The sequence below is a fragment of the Neoarius graeffei genome, chromosome 3, assembly GCF_027579695.1.
Source record: "Neoarius graeffei isolate fNeoGra1 chromosome 3, fNeoGra1.pri, whole genome shotgun sequence".
Classification (NCBI taxonomy): domain Eukaryota; kingdom Metazoa; phylum Chordata; class Actinopteri; order Siluriformes; family Ariidae; genus Neoarius; species Neoarius graeffei.
Genome location: NC_083571.1, coordinates 57,851,517 through 57,857,516, shown reverse-complemented (window position 1 = coordinate 57,857,516; position 6,000 = coordinate 57,851,517). Strand labels below are relative to the sequence as shown.

At 37.2% G+C, this 6,000-nt stretch overlaps 1 protein-coding gene across 2 annotated transcripts in view; it reads right to left on the bottom strand.

Annotated features, from left to right (window-relative positions):
• The window catches only part of nrxn2b (neurexin 2b), a 1,271,620-nt gene that overhangs the window by 432,208 nt on the left and 833,412 nt on the right, over positions 1-6,000 (bottom strand). The window lies entirely within an intron of this gene.

The following is a 6,000-nucleotide window of genomic DNA, read 5'->3' as shown; positions in this document are numbered from 1 at the left end:
GAAAGGTTACAGAACATAAATGAAATCCTGTAATAAACAAACAAAAAAAAACATTTAAAAAATGTTTAATATTTTATTTAAATTCTTCAAAGTAGCCAGTGTTTAGGGTATAGTCACACTAGAGGTGGATTGAGCCGGGATGCCGTCACAATGAAAATTCTTCATATATTCTGGGATATTTGAAGTGCATTCTAAAAATTCTGACTACATTCTGAATGCATTCCATACATTTGGGCCCATTCTTGTGGCTGGCCCGAATGTTTTGCTCATGCTCAAAACATTCGAGGTGCATTCGAAGAGAAATATCGAACGGCATTCGAAGTGTATTCTAACTGCATTCCAACAGCATTTGAAACATTCTGATTGCATTTGAGGGAAAAATCGAAATGGCAAGCCACTTCAAATCCTGCCAGAATGTCCTGAATGTGCCTCGAATGAGCCGGAATGCTGTCAGAATGAAAATTCTTCGTATATTCCGGGATATTCGAAGTACATTCTAAGTATTCGAGCTGCATCCTCTTTGAATTCTTAGATGTTCGAAACATATTTGGCAGCTATTCTGGGAGCGTTCTGACTGCATCTGAGGTGAATTCGTACAGCATTCGAGGCACCTTCCGACCAGACTTCGGGTGGTATTCGGGTAGCAATCGAACTGCACTCGTACAGCATTCGAAGTGCATTCTTAATATTCTTACAGCATTCTAACAGCATTCTAGGTATTCCTACTGTGTTTCAACTACATCTGAACTGCATTCGAAAGAATACACCCAGAATGTGCAAGAATCATTCGAGGCGGGTTCGAAGCGCATTCTAAGTATTCGAACGGCATTCTTACAAAGCTGTAAGAATGTTGGTCAGTTTGAAATTCCTGCCCAAATGTGGCACGAATTTTGAAAAAAAATTTAATTCCGGCTGGTTCTGCTTGATTCCTGCTAATTCCGAATAAGTGTGACAGGGCCTTTACCTTGATGATGCTTCACACACTATTAGCATTATCTTAACCAGCTTCATGAGGTAGTCACCTGGAATGCTTTTCAATTAACAGGTGCCTTGTCAAAAGTTAATGGATGAGTTTCTTGCTTTCTTAATGCATTTGAGACCAAAACAGTAAATAGTAAATAATAAAAATACAGTAAATAGCCCTATTCCATCAACAACTGTAGTAATCCATATGATGTCAAGAACCACTCAACTAAGTAAAGAGAAACGACATCCATCATTACTTTAAGACATGAAGAGTCTTTTAATTCATAAAAATAAAGAAAAAACACTGATTTAGAAGGTGTGTCCAAGCGTTTCCCTGGTACTGTACACACATATAACACAATAAAACATTAAACAGTGGTGATTTGTTCTGTCAGTGCTGAAATCGGTGGCGGACTACACTTCTGGACTACGTTTCTCAGAATGCACTGCAGCCCACAAACATGGTCAAAAAGACTGTCACCTTCATGTTCATGTGATTTCTGGTTTTGTGTACTTCTGGACTTTGTCTATTTAAAGCTGTTTGTTCAACACTTGACCCTTGCCCTTATTATTATTTTTTTTACCTTGATTCAAGTTTTTCAAACAAACTGTTTAATCAGTACTCGCATCTATCTATGTTCCATGAGATGATTATGAATGTAGCCTACCACACGCACACAAAAAAACAAAACAAAGATACATAAAAAAGCAAAATTGTATTTTAAAACAAACAAACAAAAAACAGAACAAAAATAACAAAAAGCTAAATATAAAAATGAAGTAAAGAAACATTAAAAGTTAAATAAATCCAAAAAACAGAATGAAAAAACAAGGAAAAAATATTCCATATAAAAAACAAAACCAGCCAACCAAACAAAACAACCATACCCCCCCAAAAAAGACAAAAAATACTTTTTTAAAATGTATCAACAATTTTCAATAATTTTCTATTATTTTAGCATTTTTAGCAAATTCTGCATCATATTTTGCTTCTGCCTATCTGGTTTCATAGTATATTTACTCTGAAGGTTATGTAGCATCTGCGATCATGTTCATATTATGTTATAATTCGTTCATAAGGCATTATACACACACCATTCTACAACCCTGATTCCAAAAAAGTTGGGACAAAGTACAAATTGTAAATAAAAACGGAATGCAATAATTTACAAATCTCAAAAACTGATATTGTATTCACAATAGAACATAGACAACATATCAAATGTCGAAAGTGAGACATTTTGAAATTTCATGCCAAATATTGGCTCATTTGAAATTTCATGACAGCAACACATCTCAAAAAAGTTGGGACAGGGGCAATAAGAGGCTGGAAAAGTTAAAGGTACAAAAAAGGAACAGCTGGAGAACCAAATTGCAACTCATTAGGTCAATTGGCAATAGATCATTAACATGACTGGGTATAAAAAGAGCATCTTGGAGTGGCAGCGGCTCTCAGAAGTAAAGATGGGAAGAGGATCACCAATCCCCCTAATTCTGCGCCGACAAATAGTGGAGCAATGTCAGAAAGGAGTTCGACAGTGTAAAATTGCAAAGAGTTTGAACATATCATCATCTACAGTGCATAATATCATCAAAAAATTCAGAGAATCTGGAAGAATCTCTGTGCGTAAGGGTCAAGGCCGGAAAACCATACTGGGTGCCCATGATCTTCGGGCCCTTAGACGGCACTGCATCACATACAGGCATGCTTCTGTATTGGAAATCACAAAATGGGCTCAGGAATATTTCCAGAGAACATTATCTGTGAACACAATTCACCGTGCCATCCGCCGTTGCCAGCTAAAACTCTATAGTTCAAAGAAGAAGCCGTATCTAAACATGATCCAGAAGCACAGACGTCTTCTCTGGGCCAAGGCTCATTTAAAATGGACTGTGGCAAAGTGGAAAACTGTTCTGTGGTCAGACGAATCAAAATTTGAAGTTCTTTATGGAAATCAGGGACGCCGTGTCATTCGGACTAAAGAGGAGAAGGACGACCCAAGTTGTTATCAGCGTTCAGTTCAGAAGCCTGCATCTCTGATGGTATGGGGTTGCATTAGTGCGTGTGGCATGGGCAGCTTACACATCTGGAAAGACACCATCAATGCTGAAAGGTATATCCAGGTTCTAGAGCAACATATGCTCCCATCCAGACGACGTCTCTTTCAGGGAAGACCTTGCATTTTCCAACATGACAATGCCAAACCACATACTGCATCAATTACAGCATCATGGCTGCATAGAAGAAGGGTCCGGGTACTGAACTGGCCAGCTTGCAGTCCAGATCTTTCACCCATAGAAAACATTTGGCGCATCATAAAATGGAAGATACAACAAAAAAGACCTAAGACAGTTGAGCAACTAGAATCCTACATTAGACAAGAATGGGTTAACATTCTTATCCCTAAATTTGAGCAACTTGTCTCCTCAGTCCCCAGATGTTTACAGACTGTTGTAAAGAGAAAAGGGGATGTCTCACAGTGGTAAACATGGCCTTGTCCCAACTTTTTTGAGATGTGTTGTTGTCATGAAATTTAAAATCACCTAATTTTTCTCTTTAAATGATACATTTTCTCAGTTTAAACATTTGATATGTCATCTCTGTTCTATTCTGAATAAAATATGGAATTTTGAAACTTCCATATCATTGCATTCCGTTTTTATTTACAATTTGTACTTTGTCCCAACTTTTTTTGGAATCCAGGTTGTAATTGTTTATGAAATTGGATAAATCTTTAAAGCTATCTTTATGATGCATTATAAGAAGTGTTCATTACCTGTTACATCAACAATCCCAGTTCATTGTGAGAAGATATAATGGTGATGATATGCATTATAAGCACTACATGCAGTATAATGCATTTCTTAAACATTATTTTCTCAAACCCACAAATTTAAATTCCTTTCTATGAAGCAGTTATGAATATGAACTCGTAATGAAAGCATTATAACGTGCGACAAAAGTATTTGTAAGTCACTATACATATGGCCTTCATAGAAAGTGCTACTTTATAATCTTTCTACTGATCTCTATTACTATCATACAGATCTCCATCCAGGTCCAGACAGCCCATTCACTTTCTGTAGATCATCCATCGTTCTCTTTTTAATCATCTCACTTTACTTTCATTTCTCTCCACCTTTCTTTTTGCATGATGCTCACATTCTTTAGCTATATAACAAACTTTTTTTTACACATTCCAGTCTCGTACATCTCTCTGCCTGCATCCATCCATCCATTCACTCATTGATCTGTTGCGCCTGTTATATCTCCTACTGCCTTTCCATTCACATCATCAATCTTTGTTTACATTATGCAGTCCATCATCTCCATATTTCTCTCCATCCACCCTATAGTCACTGACCAAGATTTGTTCCAGGATTCCATTGAGGACAGAGAGATGAAGTCCAGACAGACTCTCTCTCTCTCTCTCTCTCTCTCTCTCTCTCCGACTTCATCTCCACCTTGACTGTATAGCATGCACAATTTACACAATCTTCATGAAGGCACTGTATATGTTTGGTCCGAAAGTTGTTTCTCTAACCGTTAAGCCATGGCTTCCCCATAGCATTTGTGCTACTAGGTGCCATTCCTAACTTGCAGAGGTACATGTTCATAAGCCCTTTATGACAACTTACCATAAGCAGGTGTTATGCAGCCTTACGGTATGTACACTGTGCATTAGTTTGCGTTGTTGGGCCAGACTGTGTCTATCTTGGCCAAGTTCCTAACTTGCAGAGTAGTGTTCAGTTCAGAGGGCTACACTGTAAACCCGAATAAGTTGAGTTTACTTAAAAAAATTGAGGAAAGTGGTTGCCTTAAAAAAAATAAGTAATTATTAATGATTGAATTGAGTACCTTAAACTTACAATCTTCTGGCAAGTTTAAGGTACTCAATTCAATCATTAATAATTACTTTTTTTTTTTAAGGCAACCACTTTCCTCAATTTTTTAAGTAAACTCAACTTATTCGGGTTTACAGTGTACACGACACCTACATAACCCCTTAATAACATTTTACCTTAAGCAGACTTCATGTAGTCCCATGAACATAACTCATTAGCTGGTGTCACTTGACATCACAATTAACAAAAGCTGTTTTTATATCAGCTAACACTTGAAGGGCTTATACAGGTGCCATGAAGCCCTATGGATACTCATAAAGACCTAATTTTTTTTAGAATGTAAACTTCTCATTTATGCAAACTTCGTCTTTGTTTTAACTGGCAATATAGTGTCCATATGCCTGCATGACACCTATATTAGCCCTTTATGACAACTTACCTTAAGTAGGCCTATGTACACTATTCGTTAACTTGTGTTCTTGGGACATACACTACCGTTCAAAAGTTTGGGGTCACCCAGACAATTTTGTGTTTTCCATGAAAAGTCACACTTTTATTTACCAGCATAAGTTGTAAAATAAATAGAAAATATAGTCAAGACATGTTTCTGGCCATTTTGAGCATTTAATCGACCCCACAAATGTGATGCTCCAGAAACTCAATCTGCTCAAAGGAAGGTCAGTTTTATAGCTTCTCTAAAGAGCTCAGCTGTTTTCAGCTGTGCTAACATGATTGTACAAGGGTTTTCTAATCCTCCATTAGCCTTCTGAGGCAATGAGCAAACACATTGTACCATTACAACACTGGAGTGATGGTTGCTGGAAATGGGCCTCTATACACCTACAGTATGTAGATATTACACCAAAAACCAGACATTTGCAGCTAGAATAGTCATTTACCACATTAGCAATGTATAGAGTGGATTTCTGATTAGTTTAAAGTGATCTTCATTGAAAAGAACAGTGCTTTTCTTTCAAAAATAAGGACATTTCAAAGTGACCCCAAACTTTTGAACGGTAGTGTAAATGTCACATATCGTGTCTATGTTGGGGCAATGTTGGGTTTTTATACCATCTTGGCACAGTTCTTAACTTAAAGTGTTGTGTAGCATTCATAGGGCTATACAACACCTGCATAAGCCCTTCATGACAACTTCTTTACTACATAGGTGTTAAATAGCCCTAGGGA